Genomic DNA, 18,601 nt, shown 5'->3' with positions numbered 1-18,601 from the left:
CATATATGCATTAAAAATGGAACATTAAAAATCATGCCAACTATATTTCAAATAAATAACTGCAATTTAAAAAAAAAAAAAAAATTAACCGGTTTTTAATGGAACAGATATAAGATAAACAAGAGTAATTTTGCTTTGTTTCATCGTGAGCTTTAACTTTCACTACTTTAAGACCATAAGAAAAGCAAATGGCAGTGATAAAATGATAGCCTATCTGATTCTATAATAAAGCCCTTAGAGCATATGTTAGACTTGTATTAAGTCATATTAATGGCTTCGTGCAACCTTTGTCTTTAAGCCTGAAACCTGTAAGAAAATAAAATTTTAATTTTTTTGAGGAAGAAATGTGAAAAAAAAAAAACCATTGAAAGTATGTAGTAAATCGGTGCAATTTGAAAATCTTGCAGGTATATGTAATTTTGTGCTTTTAAATGGCTTTATCTTCCAGTCTTGGTCTATTTTCTTTTTTCTTATTTTTTTATTATGAGAATTTCCACATCTTAAAAAAATTAATTGATTAATTAATTTTTGGCTGTGTTGGGTCTTCGTTACTGCGTGGGCTTTCTCTAGTTGCGGCAAGTAGGGGCTACTCTGCGGTGCACCGGCTTCTCATTGCAGTGGAATCACTTGCTGTGGAGCATGTGCTCTAGGCACTCAGGCTTCAGTAGTTGTGGCACGTGAACTCAGTAGTTGTGGCCCATGGGCTTGGTTGCTCCTCGGCATGTGGGATCTTCCCGGACCAGGGCTCAAACCCATGTCCCCTGCATTGGCAGGCGGATTCTTTTTTTTTTAAGGAATAAATAAAAGTTTATTTTTGAAACTGTTATACAAAACATATATAAATGTGACTGGTTTGGGAGAGTAATTATAAAGAATATAGAAGATGTAAATGCCTTTTGTCATTTTGGGGAGTGGGGAGTTGGGAAGGTTGTGACCACCAGAATCTGTTGGACTTGAGACCATCAGGCATCTCAGTGCTTCAGAGAGGGTAGGGGTGCCCTGCATCCTCTGCTCCCCTCTGTCTCAGGACCAGGGCTTTCTGCTTCTTACCACGTCCCACACTGTCCCTCCCCACTAACGTTCACATACCCAAACAGACCATTTTTAGTCTTCAAAGCATGAAAGTCAGATGCAATATTCCCCACTTTGATTTGATCAAAGACAAATCTCCCCAAATCTAACATAGTTAACACAGCCCACTGCCCATACGTTGTTGATTCTGGAAACTACACCAAACACAATTTTAAGACATGAGCTATTTCTTTTCTATCTAGGGTCACTCTTTGGTCTCTTCCTATCTTTCCCCTGAAGCTGCTGGACTTATTTCTAAGCTCTGTAACCTTGGCTGGAATGATTCACATCCCAAGTAATCTTTCCTTTTTTATACATTTCTTGAATTACATGTTTCAAGGAATTCGTGCATATCCTCTAAGTTGTGAAATTTATTGGTCTAATGTTGACCATTATGTTGCTGGTGATTTTTTGGTGTCTGCAGGATCTATAGCCTTGCCTCCTATTCCACTCCTGATGTTGGAAGTTAGAGATGTGGCAGGCGGATTCTTAACCTCTGTGCCACCAGGGAAGTCCCTGGTCTATTTTCATCTGATGTTCAGAGGTCCTTGTTGAGAGGACTGGCTCGTTAAATGCTCTAACTCTTCCTCTTTTAATAGATGATTGAAATGTGGTTTGAAAAAGTGTTGTCTTTTGTGTTTTTTCATTCTTTTATTTTATAATAAAAATACCCTCTTACCAGTCCACACTTTGCTGTGAAGTTCAAAGAATGGCGACCTCCCAAACACCAGGACACCTAAGAGCAGAGAACATCAATAGCTTTTAAGACTCCAAAGTCAGGGCTGGCTCTTTAATTTTCATTTCCCTTTAAAATCCATGCTCTCTGACAGCTTTTGTTGTATGAGCCTGCACTCTTTTCTTTTGGGATATGACCTTATGTACTTATTAATTTGCATGACTGATCTGATTATTTCCAATGTTAGACTATATTTGTGTGGCTTATGTTCCTTTTCCAATTGAGCTATTAACATGGGTCAGAAGCTCCCAGATCTTCCCCAAACAGGAGGTCTTAGATAGAAAGCAGAGAGACTAACTGGCCACACTAGGGAGAGAAATGTCTTCACCAAAAAGAATGTGTTGGGGGCACAAGTGACCTAGAGCTGAAAGGACATATAGGCTAGGATAGTGGAGTGAGTCTTACCGAAAGGCTTATTTTTAATCCATGCCAAGCTTTTTGAGTATTTTTAGCAAGATTTTTTTCTTTCAGGGCTGAGCATAGGGACAGGTATGGCCTTCAAAATGCAACAAGATATGAAGATAAAGACAGGTATGTCATGTGAGATAGAAGTTAAAAACAGTGATGTTACATTTAATCTGGCTCTAGGCAATTTTCCAGATGACTGTTTCTACCAAATACGCAGTATGACCTCTGAAGATTCAGGAAAGGAGGCAGGAAGCCAAGGTAACCCTAGCAATCAGCTCCTTATTTAAACTGCTATGGAAGCATTTGCATGAAAATTCCTCTCAAAAGCTTCTTGCCACTGGCCCTGGTGTACCAGCCTGCAGTGGCTGCCTGCAGGAAATCTCCCCGCTGGGAAGGTTGAACAACCAAGGGATTCTCCTTTGAGGGTTTATCACAATGCAGTTACACAATGGAAATTTTAGCTCAAGATTCATCAGCCAGCACCCTTTTTGAAAATAAATGTGTATATATATTTAAATCAGGTTTATTGAGATGCAATTTACATACAGCAAAATCTGTCAGTGTTAAGTGTACGATTAAATGAGTTTTGACAAGTGTATACAGTTGTGAAAAGGCTATGATATTACCATACAAAACATTTCCATCACCCCCCCCCCCCAAATTTCTCTTGTGCCCTTTTGTAGTCAACTCCTTGCCTCAGCTCCTAGCCTTTGGCAACCACAGATCTGCTTTCTATCTCTGTTGAATCATACCATAGGAAGCCTTTTGAGTCTGGTTTCTTCAGTTGCCTCTTGAAAAAGAGAACTAGTGGGCTCAAATTGCCCCAGAGGGTCACTGGACATTATCAGTGGCTCTCCGGGTTCCTTATATTTTATTATCTGGGAGGAGGTTACACAGGGGGTTGTGGAGACTATGGTGGGTTCCTGCCTTTGTGAGTGTTCCCTCGTGACCTGAAATTGCCATGGGGAGGGGTGTAGCTCTGGGCGTCAGTCAGGCCTACCTGGCATCACTCTCCAAAATTGGAAGTTCCCTGGCCACCAGCCTTATTCAACGTTTGTTGTGTAATCTCTACCCCTGTGGCACCAGCATCTCTACCCAGGTAGATCCTGAAAGTGAAGAACGATGCGTAGTTGGTAAGAGGACAGAATTTGGAGTCAAGCAGAACTGGACTTGACTCTTGGCTCTGCTGCTCACAAGTGGTATGGCTTTGGGCAAGTTCCTTAGTTTTTCCTGACACTCAATGTCATTTTCTGTATAATGGGATAAAACCACCTACCTCCGAGTCCTGTTGGGTGAATTAAATGATACTAAGTATGCAAAGTGTTCATTCAGTGTTTGGCACATGCTCTGCCCTCAATAAAAAGTTATTATCCCCATTTCTCATCTTGAATTTTAGGTTCAAAGTGGTCGTTGGGTTGACAAGACATAAAGCTTATTGGGATCAGAGTTTACATCCTCTCCCCTGTCAGACTTGTGACAAATAGTAACTCTTTCAGCAGGTGGCATTTTGGCCTGGAAGAGTTCCGTCCATTGGGACACCCTCTCTGTCTTCAACTCCAAGATTGATCCTCAGAGCTGATGTTTTCTATCTTTTGACTCCAAGAGACACACTGACATGAGCAACAGAAACTGAGGCTGCTTCCCTTGGCTTTTGAGCCACTGAAAACCTAAATGAGGGCTGGCTTTCCTCAAGCCCCATGGATGGGACCAAGTTAGATGTACATGTTCTCCTACTGGCTTTGCTGAAGTCAATGAGCACATCCATCTTCTCAGAACATGCGTGGGTATTTATTTTGTGCTTCACTCTTAATAAAATACATTTATCTTTTGGGGTTTATTGTCATTACCGGCCTTAAGAGTGTGTTTTCCTTTCTTCCTGATTTGTGAACCAGTGAAAGGACAATGATAGAGAACGGGCTGAGGGTGACTATGTGGCTGCCTTCGGGATGAGGTCGGGAGGTTCTGGGCTTGAGCCCTCATTCACCTCCAGCAGATGTCTCACCACGAAGAATGATTAGCCTCCTGTGCTCCAGAATGTTCCGGAACAACATAAGGGTAAATTGTGACACATCAGAAAATGAAAGGCAGGCGCATTTCTGAGGCATGCTTCCAGCCAGGGGAACAGACCAGCTGGCCTGGCTTACCCACGAGAGATGCTATTTGAGTTGTCAGTTGGGCTGCCAGGCCTCACATCTGTAGCTTGGGATGTGCCCACTTGTCTCTGAGATCTGCCTCAGCTCCTGGCATGCAGTCAAAGGGAACAGCCCTTGGAATCAAGGTCCATTGCGGAGAAAGATGGCCTTCACCCTGTCCAGAGGGGAGGCTTCTTCTTGGGCACCCTCCCTGGACTCCTGGGAACCAGGAGCTCCCATGTGAGGATGGTTCCCAGACCTCAGCCCCTCAGGAATATTAAAGAAAGACCTATGGTTTATCTGGGGGCTTCTGTGTATTTTTTCTGGAGGTCAGTGTCTGTGGTGGGTAGTGGAGGATGAGGTGGGGTTTATATGACATCAAAGGAATTTCATTCCTGAGCTTCCGCCCAGGAAATTTATACTGACCTCCAACTTGCTCTCTTTTTAGTTGGATTCCACCAGCTTATGTGTTGTTTTTTGTTTGTGTGTTTTTGCTTTTTGGTTTTTGTTTTGTTTTGGTTGTGGCCTATAGTGTTTTCATGTCAGTGTTACCAGTGACTTACTCTAACTTTCACCCTAGTGGCTGTTAGCAGTCAGAGTTTAGTGCAGAAACAACCTCTTTTAACGGGTGCTGCTAATGCCATATTAGATAAATCTCACAATCCCAGGGACTTAACACAAGAGCAGGTTTCTCCTCCCTCATGTTGGTGACCACTGCTTTCACCACATTGTCCTTGGTTGTTGCATCTATAACATGTTCCTCATCTATAACATCATTTTCCACCCCTAGTATACCAGCTGTGGTTTTTTCTGGTGCCACCGTGATGGGCTAGAGCTGCTCTTCCAAGATGACTCTCTTCCAAACAATGAATTCAGGGACCCAGACTCATTTCATTCCCTCCTGTGCCTCCAGCATCTTCATACATAGCTTCCAAGGCCACTGTGCTTATCTGCATCAGACAAGCAGAAGGCAGAAGGGTATGGAAGGCCTGAGGTGGAGGTTGTTTGGCTCAGGTCTGAAAGTGGTCTCCGGTTGTGACGGATCATGATTGTTTACCATCCATTGACACAGGGCCACACCCAACTGCCAGGGAGGCTGGGAAGCATATGGTCCAGCTGGGTACACAGGAGAAAAAGAGATGGGTGCTGAACAGCCGGCGAGGCTGCCTCACCACTCTAGGTATTGCAAGGAGAAAAAGATGTAGGTGCTTTACAAAATCACTGGAAAGGCTGGAGGCATGACTACCAGAAGCTGCATTTTAGCATTTAGCTTTGAGGTCACACCCCTACCAACCATGCAGAAATTGAGAAATCACATCTACTACCACTTCAACCACAGAAACCACGGGTGTCATCTCCACCCCCTTCAAACCGGTACCAGACATTGCAACATGGAGTCCATTTGCTGCCAACTCTCATCTCTGCTGGGACCCACTTATCCACTTGTATACCTTGAAATCTTCCACATTCCAAAGTGGATCTCATTCACTGACCCTAAATGAACCCAGAACTGTATCTACACAAGAGACTGGGAAATGCAGTTTATTCTTCCTTCCCCTGTGTTACAGGGAAGATGATAGATGTTTGGAAATTGATGCCAGTGCCAATAGACAGTATTTGCACAGCGCCTTCATTCGGTGACCACTACTTTCATCATTTCTGCTGATCCCATTTTGTCTCTGGTGACAGCTTCTTTTCACACAACCTTCATTCACTGGTCATTCATCACTATTTTTAATTTCTTTTTATACTCACACCCAGCAATAGCTTTTCCTGATGCCACCACAGTAGGAGATCCTCCAACAGCTCACTCTCAATGAGCTTGAGAAGGGGACCTGGCTGTTACAACTTTCTAGCTCCTCTGCCAGACTCCATCAGAGACACTGGCATGGTGACCCATGGTGAATCCATCTTGGGGGCCCACCAGTGTCCTAAAAAAAGCTTAGGCTCTTCAGTTTCTTTTTGAGGATAAGAATAAGAATCTCTTCTATTTGTGGAACCACGCAGAAGCTTCCAGAATTTGGGGTAAGCCATGTCCCTCATTCCCCCCTCCCTGCCCTGCGTTTATCACCCCTGAAGTATTGGCTGACAGTTACCCCCAGCAGACCTAGGGGGTCCTTGGGCTGGTGGGCTGCTTTTGGGGAGGTGATATTTTCTCCAGAACTTCTGAGGTGACAATGCAAATAGGGACACCCCAGGGCCTTCCATAGGTGCTGATCTACTTCTGAGGAGAATCCTGGTAAGTGTGAGTATGGTAACATGGTTTTCCTTCTAAGGATACCACACAGTTTGTGGATTTTTGCAGAACCATCCTGGAAGGGGCTGTGTTCCACAGCTCCCCGGAGACCATCTGCTGCTTCCTGGAGCCAAGGCGGCAGATTTTCTAGCAGGATTTTAGAAGTCGATGAGTGAAGGCAGAACTGCCCTGGAGAGGCGGGATACTGGCAGCAGGAGCTCAGGGAATTTGTTTGGGAAAGAAAGTTTATAATAACAGTGTTCCAGTTTCTGCTGAATAAAACATTTGGAGAGCTTTTCTTCTCCCAGCAGAAAAATAAAATACTCTGGTGGCAATAGAATGGCTGTTCTTTTTAAATGTTGTTTTTGAGAAAAATCAGATGGTTGCAGTCATCTGACCTCTACACTGCCTTCCCTCCTGACCCTGTCCTGGGCATCTTGTGGGAGCACATGGGACCCCATGGCCCGGGGCTATAGCGTGCGCTCTCATTTAAGCAGATGGGGAAACGGCCATTTGAGTGAGTAGGGCATGAGCCCAGAGAAGGTACAACCAGCTGCAAACAGACCAGTAAATATGGTTGTTATGCATCTGGCGGGTAGTTCTACAGCGATGCAGCTTAATGGTGCTGGTATGTAAATGGCTATTAGTACATTCTGGATTCCACACACCCAGTTAAGAAGTATCCTGGAAGCTCTCTCTTGGTGCTGTTCTGCTGTCATTTGGCTGCAGACCCAGCCAGCAACAGAGCTCCGGTTTGCCTGGCTGTCATCACTGCCTGCAGGGAGAGAAACTTCATTTTTGTCAATGGGAGAGAGGAGATTCTGGAGTGGGCCTCACACTGATGGGACATCTCAGATGTGATGCTTCTCAGAGGTGATTCTTCCCTTGGCCCTTTCCTGAGTAGGGGAGGATGCCAGCCCTGCACATTATGTGTTCCTAGTGTCTGGCTCCCATGAACCCTGAATCGACAGAACACGGAGCCAGTTAATCCTAGAGATTCAATACTCATGAGTGCCAGGTTATTCCCTTTAAGCCCTCTGGCAAAGAGAAGAAGAGGAGGTGCTTTTTCTTTCTGAACCGATCTCACCTGACCAGAGACCTGAGAAAGCACCTGCTTGCCTTGTGTAGGATTCTTAGGTCATGGTTTGCTGAAGGCCACTCTATGCCTTAGGGATTTGTTCTCAGTTAAAATGCAAATATTTTGGCCAAGAGAATGTATTCAGAATAGTTTGTTTTTCTTTACACCTTGCCTGAAAAGTTTGAATAACGGAGAGCTTGAAGACATTGAAGATGCGGCTATGTGTAGATGAGGGAATCTCGGACAGTTTACAGGATGGGAGAAGGAGAGAGAGTGGCAGGAAGCACACAGTTTACTCAGCTTTGCTGACCCCCCACCTCGAGAAAACTCTTGCTTTTTTTCTTCTTGTTTTTAAAGATAATATTCAAATCAACAACCACCACGATGACCACCTTTCGATATGCTCCAAGTTGCACAGAAAAGAGTGGAGATAAGGACCCTGCTCACTGAGACTTACATTCTGCCTCCACATCTTGTTCCTCCAATGCCAGTCGGTTACTGCTTGTTGCCCTTCTGTAATTGTGAATAGGGGACCCCCTTTCACTCTCAGAAGGTTCTGGTTTGAACAACCATATAGTCACCCTATCTGTAGATATCTCATAGGAAAATGTCATTTGTTTTGTCTCTTTTGTTTAATATCTTCATTAAAATTTTTTTTTACTTGTTTGGGGGAAGCAGCAAAGAGACACATGCTTCTACTTTCATACAGCAATTAAGTGACAAGCTGAAATGTGAGTCGATTGGAAAAAAACCAAGGCCAGCCTAAAAGAAATCAAGCTTTACAGTGATGCAGACTGAGGTGGGAACATAGGGTCCTGGTTCCTCTTTAGGCCCCTCAGGCTCACTTAGCACCAATGCTTATCTTGGTGGCCACAGGGAAGAGTGTCAGGGAAATGGCCCTGGTGTGCTGATCTGCTGATGACCTGGTGGCCTGAATGGGACTTTTTTGGGTTGAATACGCTGGAGATGTGGCTATGTGGTAGGGGTATCCTGTGACAGAGGTTCTCAAAGTGGGGGCAGGTCACTGTCACTTTGGCTCCTACCTCTAGCAGTGAAAGTTGGTAATGGGACCTGGCTGCTTCCACTGGGGAGAAGGATTCTTAAAATTAGGAAATGATGGGCTGAGCTGGACTTGGGCAGTTTGCTCCGCTAGACTGACCTGTGTTCAAATCATCCCAGAGTGTTCGGAGATCTGTACACACACACACACACACACACACATACACTTCTATGCGTGGTATCTAGTATATAGCAGGCGCTAACATATGAAAGGGAGGTGAGAGTGTGGCATAAAGGTAACAGATCTGATGGGGGCGGAGAGTATCAAATTTGGGTTCAAATCCTCCCAGCTCCACGATTTACTAGCTGTGTTACCTTGGTCAGTTTTCTTAAGCTTTCAGTGTCTCAGTTTCCTTTCTGAGGACGAACTGATAAAATATCTTCCAGCCCTTAGCTCCAGGTCTGACCCAGTCAGTCAATCAATGGTGGTCACCAGCTTCTCCTCCTCCTCAGCCCAGCTCTAGTGTTTAAGAACCTTTAAGTTGTAGAGCACGGGAACTATATTCAATATCCTGTGATAAACCATATTGGAAAAGAATCTGAAAAAATATGTATATGTACACACACATATATATGTGTGTATGTATATTCTATGTATGTATACATGTGCATATATATATCTGAATCACTTTGCTGTACACCTGAAACTAATGCAACATTGTAAATCAACTATACTTCAATTTTTTAAAAAAGAACCTTTAATTTGAGCAGGAGAGGCTTGCAGAAGAGGAAAATGTGCTCTTCTGGTGAAGGGAGGCTGCCCACAGTCAATCTGTTATTTAGTTCCAAATCACCCAACTTCATGTACTGTGAGGGCCTCTTATGTGCCCACCCCTGGCTGGCTCAGTGTGTAATTACTGCTGCTGATTGAGTGAATGACATCCAGCAGGGAGCAGGGAGAGTGTTTGGTGTAGCTGAGGCCGTGCAGCTCAGAGTTCTGTCTTGATGCTTTGAGGTTCCTGCAGGTGGATCCTGTAGAGATTTAACAAGGGTGTGTCTTAAAGACACTGCTGAGGCCCTGCTGCTCTTTCTGTGTCCTCCTGTCCCCAAACGCTAAGCGTAATGGGATCTGCTCCCCAGAAAATGGCCTGTGCTTGGCCTGTTTCTATTGTGTATTGTCTGGGTTTGGCCTTGACTCTCCTGTGTTCTGCGCTGTGAGCAGAATATCAATTGATGTGGAAGAGAAGCAAGCCAGGTGCTGCCGCCCAGTGCGTACAGAGTCAGGGGGGAAATCACGCTACATGCGCAGAAAACAACTTCCTTTCTCATTTTATAAATTAGCTCAGTGATCCTTGGGATTATGAACGCTTATTCCCATAAATGCTGTTTAAGAAGGAAAAAAAGAAACCGAAAACAAAGAAATCAGAACTCAATGCTCTTGGCAGTTCCAAAAAGGAAGCATGGGGTAGGAATGTGATGTGACCATCTTTAGAGCACCCAAGAGTTCTCCACCCACCCTGATCCCACTTTTTCTCCTTAGTGTCACCCCACTTTGGCTGCATAAGCACATCAAGCTTTGGTTAAGGCTTGTGATCTCAGCTAGGGCTGCCAGGCTGGGGATAAGGGGAGGGGGTCCTGCTTTCTAGGAGAGGAAGGTCATGGAAAAGGATTGATTCTTGTGCCTGGTAGTCTCCCTGGCTTTTTTTTTTTTTTAACTCTATCTTTTTTTTCTCTTTTTTTAATAATTATTATTTATGTATTTATTGGCTGCGTTGGGTCTTCGATGCTGCACATGGACTTTCTCTAGTTGTGGTGAGTGGGGGCTACTCTTCATTGTGGTGTGCCGGCTCCTCATTTTGGTGGCTTCTCTTGTTGTGGAGCACGGGCTCTAGGCGCATGGGCTTCAGTAGTTGCGGCACACAGGCTCAATAGTTGTGGCCCATGGGCTTAGTTGCTCTGTGGCACGTGGGATCTTCCTGGAGCAGGGATCGAACCTGAGTCTCCTGCATTGGCAGGCGGATTCTTAACCACTGCGCCACCTCAGAAGTCCCCTCCCTGGCTTTTCAGGTATAGGTTTATCCTTTGTTCTATAGATATGGAAATTGAGACCCAGAGAAGGTGAATGACACATCCAAGTCCTCACACAGCTGGTCAGTGTCTGGGCTGGACCCTGGGTCCAGGTGAGCATCCTAGGGCATTGCTTCAACTCTGAAACAAACAGACAGGTTTCCCAGGAGAAAAATGGGCAGCTCTTTCCCATTTCATTTTATTCCAAAGGAAAACAACACATTCCTATTTGTTCTTAATCTACCTATAAACGCTAATGACTAGTGCTAGCGTGAAGTACTGAACATAATTTACTGAATTAGCTAATTGTTAACAAGGGAAAGTAGTTTTCTTTGACCTTTTATAATCCACGTTCCTCCCACAGGAAAGAAATTCCGATTATCAGTGTTTTGGTGACATTGGCATGAAAGGTGAATTACTTGGCAGGAAACCAGAGTCCAGTTCCTGAGGGCCATGTTCCTCTACTCAACGCCCTATGCTCCCTTATACAGTCAAATGCAGAGGGCAAAGAAGGATATTTTTAATTAGAAGCATTACACACACCTGTATATTTGCTGCTTCTAGAAGAGAGGTAAGTGGTAAATCAGTGTAGGGAGATGGGGCCCAGGGGTGTCTGACGTTGTGTTGCCTCTATCCTTTCTTGGCTGGATTATTTTGAGCAGAGAGCCTGTCCCTAAGCTTCTGTTTCCTCAGCTATAATATGGGTTTGATAATTGTGCTTATTTTGTAGAGTTATGAGGATTAAATGGGTTGATATGTATGTAAAGTTCTGGCACATGGTACATTTTCAATGTGTTAATTATTATTTTTGCTGTTATTAATACATATTTGTAGAAAAATTCACAAGGTTCCTGAAAGTATGAAGAATCCTGCTTCAGTCGGATTCCTCAGAGTTTGCTTCTCTCCCCCCGTGGACCATCGTAATGTATGTATAATTTAGTAGGCTGTTTCTTTCATTTATCATTCTTTTGTGAACATCTTCCCTTATTCCTCAAACACATGATTTTTAATGTCTACACAGCATTTTATAGACAGACCATAATTTAACTATTTCCCTATTATTGCAATTTAGTTTGTTTTCCCTTTTTTTTTTTCCTTTATAAACATCCTGGCTTTTGAATCTTTGCCTGCACTTTTGATCATTTTCTTAGGATAGATTCTGAGAAGGAAAATTATTGGGTCAAAACATGAACATATGTCAGAATCTTGATTCAAATTGTCAAGTTGCTTTGTGAAAAGAAGCCATGCTTTACTTTGTAAAACTCATTCTCCAAAGCTGCCCACGTTGACGTTTCCCACTGGGCTGATTCTTTGAGATGGGCAATCAAATACCTAACATGCTTGGTTAATCAAGAGTTGGTTTCCTTCTCCTTCTGCTCCTCGGCTGATGTGGGACTGTTGGAAATGTGTCCAGTTTGGGGGTCCTTTGGAATCTCCTTCTAGGGAAGCCCGTGTATCCAAACCCAAGATGACATCATAACCTCAGCTGATGTAATCCATTTTTTTGACCAGTGGAATGAATGGCATCTTCCATCATTCCCACCTTTAAAAGCTTTCAGAACAAGCCCATGGATCCTTTGCTTAGTCTATTGTTCTGGATAATGCCCCTCATTTTCTAGAAAGTTACTGCTTAAGTTTACTCCCCAAATCCTTGACTGGTTTGGTCCTGTTAAGCAGAGCTCTGCCAGCACACATCTTCTCTCCACAGTGTGGGTGGTGACCACATCACAGGTGTGCCTTGCTGCCACCTCTCTGGGTCCAGCACAGGGAATGCTTGCCACGTGGCTTGGGTATTGCTCAGCTTCTCTCCCTTGGATCCAGAATTGTTACCTTTCCTGGGGTCAACCATTCTGTTCTCACTGGTGATTCCCTGACCCCCCAGTCCAGGGTGCCCATTTCATGCTTCAGGTGCTACATCCGTACCTAATCGGTCTCTCTGCTGCCAACCTCTTCCCCCACCCAACCTGTCCTACCCTCAGTTGCCAAATTAATCTTTCTTAAGTAGTTCTAAGGCTGCCACTCTTCATTAAGGACCAGATTAAGCACACTCTCAAGGCGATCCATTGTGTAGCCTCTATTTCCTGTTTACCCCATAACACTTTCCAGCCAAACCTCATAATTCGCTGTTCCTGAACTGACATCACCCTAGTTTGATTCATTATTTCCTCTTGGCTTTTACTGCCCTTGCTTTTCCCATGTCTCTCTTGAAATTTCATCGATGAGTGCCCATCCCATATACCTGTATCTGAAGCCTGTCTTAACGCCCTTTCACCAGCATGAAAGCTTACCCACCATGGACACCTGTGCACATTACTTCCCTTTTCTCAGTTTCTCTCATAATACAGTGATTTCTAACTTCCCTTTGTCTCAATCTTGGTAATAGAGATTACCAACCTTTATTATCTACCTCTTTATTATCTCATCCACCCTTTGTCCCAGCGTCCGTAGATAATAAACTTCTGGAAGGCAGGACAGTGCCTGCCCCCTCTGCCCCTTGCATCACTCCACAATGTGCTTTGTACATGGTGGACACTTGTTCTGAGACAGATGTTCTCTGACACAGCCCTGTTCTCGTGCTGCCACAGAGTGGGAGCTGCACAGCTGCCTGGATTTATTGCTTTTCCCTGGAGAGGCAATTATAACGCTTTATCTTCCCCCTTTGGCTTTCAGCCAGTGGCTCTGCACCTAGTCTCTAATTTTCTTTTTGTTTAAAGGGATGTTCTGTCTACTCAGTCAAATGATGATGGTAATGAGCGTTGCTGTTATGTATGAAAAGCCTACTATGTGCTAGATGCTCTCCTTTACATATAAGATCTCACTAATCGTCATAAAAATCTTATAATTAGCTATTATTATTCTACTTTATGGATGAGAAAATGGAAGCTCGGAGAGGTTAAAAAACCTGCCCCAGGGACTTCCCTGTAGGCCCAGTGGTTAAGACTCCACGCTTCCACTGCAGGGGGCATGGGTTGAATCCCTGGTTCAGGAACTAAGATTCCACATGCCAAAAAAATATAAAAATAAAAAATAAATTAAATGTATTAAAAACAAAGCAAAACCTGCACCATAAGCCCTAGAGATGTATAGATCAGAGTTGGAGTCAAGAGTTGAACCCAGATCTATTGGCCTAAGTTCTTTCCAGTAAGTCCCACCAGGAAAGGGTGACTTAAGGGTTGGGGGATGGATGTGAGGCTCTGGCTTAATGTTCCTAAGATCTAATATCCTGAAGCTTTTCAGTGGGGAAGTGCTTACTTCTATTGCATTTTAGTTATACTAGGTCCTGGTTCCTCTTGATTCCATTGCAGAGCCTAGGAAAGGACAGTGAAATGGAGTGGAAGATCCTCCTTGGATTTGAGTGCCTTTCATGAGCAGCATGTAATTTATAAAGATCCAGAGATCTTTGATGCTACACATACTCTGTGCTTCCTCCAGAAATCTCTAGAGCTTCCAGATTTATCACTGAAACAGTGGGTGAAATGTAGTCTTGACACTAAATTATGGGAAACCTGACCCTTGCTATACCCTCCAGGTCATCCACTTGATGGGGGGAAGACAGCTGAATGGGTATAGTATATGCCAAGATTAAGACAATATCAAATGTCTTACTTTAGGCATCAAAACGGGGTATGTTGGGATAATCCAATGCTAGTTTTTAAAGAACTCTAGAAAATAGCATCCTAACATAGTGCTTGAAATAAAGTAGTTTTAACATAAACATCAGTTGGATAAGTGAGTGAATGAATTCAGGAATCTAGGGATGAATGAATAATATTTACAGTTTTGTTTTTTCATGGCAAGCAATGGAGAACAATGGGGAAAAGGCTATACTGCAGTTATTACTACTGTGACTTCGGGTAACTTATTCCCTCTGAGGCTCAATTCAGTCATGTGTAAAATGGTGATGCTAATACTGGCTCTCAAGAACTGTGAAAAGTCTAAAATTTTATCCTACTTTCAGCTAACATGTTAGCCTGCCACTGTTCCAAAAATGCTGGCAGAAGACATGGACTTCTGTGTCAGATATACTGACTTTGTTACTTGTGGCACAGCAAACCGTGAACACCACTGTGTTTGTATAAGTTTCCACAGCATAGGCTCAGATGGATGCCTGCACACACAGAGAACTGTATTATAGGAAAGAAACCCCAGGCTTAGGGATCCTGAATTTATAATGGACAAATGGGCAGGAAGCATGCCTGCCCTTTCCTCTGGAGCTGCTTGCTATACAAATATCTTCAAGAACATATTCTGGAACAAAGGGATCTATTGCTTTGCTTGTAAGACATGCAGAAACGTATGAGACTCAAGAAGAGTCACCTCTCAACACAACCTCTTAGATTTTTTTCTTAATGAGGATTAAATGAACTATCATATTGCATCAGTCAGGAAAGTCCAGATCATGCTGAAGTAGCAAATGACTTCCCAAGTTTCAGTGCCTTAAGCCTCCAAAGATGTATTTCTTTTTTTTATTTTTTGAAGTATAGTTAATTTACAATGTTGCGTTAGTTTCTGGTGTATAGTAAAATGATTCAGTTATATATATATATATTCTTCTTCATATTCTTTTCCATTATGATTTATTACAGGACACTGAATATAGATTTCTGTGCTATTCAGTAGGAACTTGTTGGTTATTTTATATATATTAGTTTGTATCTGTTAATCCCAAACTCCTATTTTATTCCTCCCCTAGCCCCTTTTCCCTTTGGTAGCCATAAGTTTGTTTTCTATGTCTGTCTGTTTCTGTTTTGTAAATAATTTCATTTTTGTCATATTTTAGATTTCACATATAAGGGGTATTATATGGTATTTGTCTTTCTCTTCCTGACTTTCTTCACTTAGTATGATAATCTCTAGGTCCATCTATGTTACTGCAAATGGCATTATTTCATTCAAGGATGTATTTCTTGCTACTGTCACCCACTTAGGGGGAATCAGCTGGGAACTCTGTTCCAGGTCATCCTCACTCTGGGTCCCAGGCTGAAGAAGGCTTCATGAAGGAGACATGTTGCCCTGGCAGAGGGAAAGTGAGTGTGCAAAATAGCAGGCTGGCGCTTAAAACTTCATCCCAGAAGTGATATCTGTCCAAAGCAATTCACATGGCTAAACCCAACTTTGAGCGGGGATGGGAAGTGTGCTCAGAAGAAGAACATGAAATATTTATTTGGTGGGCTGCAGGAAATACTGTGACACAAATGCTATACACTAGGAACTTGTTGGTTATTTCATATGTGTTAGTTTGTATCCTTGTACAGGCCTGGCATATTAAAAATTGTAGTGTCCATCTTTCTTTCCACTCTTGGAGCCATGAGATTGGGCAGGGCCAGACATGTGGGCCTTTGGTTCAGGGGAAACTCACAGTGGTCATGCATTCAGATTGTTCTCTGGCTATCTTTGGCTGTGGTCAAGAAAATTTGCAGAATTCCCAGCATAAAGTTATCTGCCCAGTCTTGTAAATCAAGTTAATTAGTACTAATCATTAACATGCATTCAAGTCCACAAGTTTGTTGGTCCACATTAAAAAAGAAGGAACGTAGGATTTCTCCCAATCCCCAATTATTGCACAGAGATAATAACCAGAATGAGAATGAGAAGAAAAATGTTGATTTATTTTTTATTCATGATACAATGCAATCACAGATTCAACAGCTGAAGTACTTCCTGACTTGAATTGGTCCTCCAATCTGACTAGAAATCATGAAATATCATAGAATGAAATAAACATTAGGGATCATCGAACCTCCATGCTTTAGTGTTAAAATATGCCAGACAGGTCTTAATTCATTTCTTCAGTAAACAGTCATTGAGACCCTCCTATCTGTTAGGTTCTGTATTAAGGATCTGAGTACAGAGTGAGGAAGAAAACAGACACAGTTCCTGACTCCATGGAGCTTAGAGTCTAGCGGGAAAAAAAAGAACATAGTAAAAGCTAACCCTTATTCATGGCTTGCTTACTAGGGGCTGGGCACATGGCTGTGCAATATGTTAGAACTTCATAAAAGACTCAATAGCCTTGTGGTGGTGTATTACTTGTGATAACTCTTTGTGGGAACCACAGCTTTGATCTGGTGTAGTCAAGGCTCAGAAAAATAATTCTGGGGGTACCAGAGTTGCCAGGACAGAATTCAGGTCTCAGGAGCCCAGATAATAGATGCATTGACACCTAGACATCTTCACTAACCTCCATCACAAGAACTTTTTCATGGGCTGTGGATCCCCTGTCTTCAGGCTGTGCTTTCTCTTAGTTAATATTCTCCAACAGTGATGACTTAATTATTCAGAGAACTTAGTCCATACCTATTAGGTGCCAGGCACTGTGCACCTACAATTATCTTCCTACAATTATTTGCAAGGTTAGGAATGATTCTCATCACTTTACAGATGAAGAAACTGAGGATGGGAAGAGAAGAGACTTGTCTGTTATTCCAGGGCTTCAGATTGGTAGAGGGAGTCTGGATTCAGCCCATCATGCCTGAGCCAGAAATCCTCCCAGCGGCATGAAGCAGCCTCTTCTAACCACCAGCGGGCCTGGTCAGTAGATGTGCCTGGACCTGTAACTGCTCCTGCCAGACATCCCTAAGTCCCCCTGCAATAATGCTGGGTGATGAAATTCAGGCATCTCCAGCAGAAACACTCATTTGGAGAGTACTGTCCTCTCCTCACGGCGGCAGTACAACATGCAGCTTCTACTCACCTATTCGAATGGATACAACGAACAGACTGAACAGCTTCAAAGTGGCAGGATTCAGAGGCGAACAGGGTGAGTCCCTCATAGCCCTGCTCTCCAAGGGCTCAAAATCAGGAGTGTGAGAGAAACTTTGAACCACAGCAACTATAATGCAGGTAGATTTAACTCAGGGTTATTTCAACTAAAGCCCAACAGGACAAGAAGAGAGAGACGCACACAGTCCTACTGGGGAATCTAGGAAGGCTGTGGGGGAAGTGTGATGTGTCAGGGTCTTGAAGGATGTGTAAGATTCAAGTGCTAGACACGGGGCAGGGAAGGGCACGGAGGGAAAGAGTTAGTTTGAAGGAGCTAAATAAGGCAGGCAGAAGAAGAAACTGGTAAGCTGGAGGAGAAGTTGTTTTTCCAGAACTCGCAAGGTCTGACCCATTTTTCCAGAGCCCCTGGGGAGGAGCAGCTTGTAGGAGGCAGGTGTAGTCGGGAGGGGCTGCCTCGGGGGTGAGCAGAGAAGAAAGGAGGCTGTGGACACTTGGAAAGTTGTATCTGGTGTTTAGTACCAAGCAAACTTCTTTCTGTTTTGTCCAGGCTTCTGGGCTGTGATGTCTGGTGAGCTGCCCCCTGGGGCTCTGTGATGGTCCCCTGAGCTGGTGAAGGGCTGCATCTCCTGCCTGGAGGCTGACTGGTCCCAGCCCCCACACCTCTGCAGAGAGCACTCCCCTGGGGTGGGCTGATGAGCTGACAGCTGTCTGTTTCGGAGCCCCCTGGGTCCCCAATGCCTCCATGTGCCTGTCCCCTTGTGGGAGAAGCACGGTAGGTTTTTAATCCTGACCAGTCACATCTGCGAAAAACAATCCAAATGTTAATCCATCTGGAGAGAGAACGAATCCGTATCTTCTGCTGCCTGTACCTTTTGTTTTTCATCTTTGGATCTTTAAATTTCATTATAAAGCCAGAAGGAACCCCCTGCAAGCCTGTCTCTTACCCTTCAGGCAGCCTTTTAAATATTTCTTTGTGCTGCCTCTCCTTCTGCTCCTCACTAACAGACCTCCTTTCATCTGGATGTGGCACAGCTCTCGAAATAGCTAAACAAAGCCTCACTACACCCCCATGAGGAAAGAGGCGATCATAACTTTTCTCCTGCCGGAGAGGAGAGAAGATGTGAAAATAAAGACACTTGGTCAAGGTGCTC

This window comes from Hippopotamus amphibius, chromosome 14, assembly GCF_030028045.1.
Source record: "Hippopotamus amphibius kiboko isolate mHipAmp2 chromosome 14, mHipAmp2.hap2, whole genome shotgun sequence".
Taxonomy (NCBI): domain Eukaryota; kingdom Metazoa; phylum Chordata; class Mammalia; order Artiodactyla; family Hippopotamidae; genus Hippopotamus; species Hippopotamus amphibius.
This window is presented reverse-complemented; position numbering follows the sequence as displayed.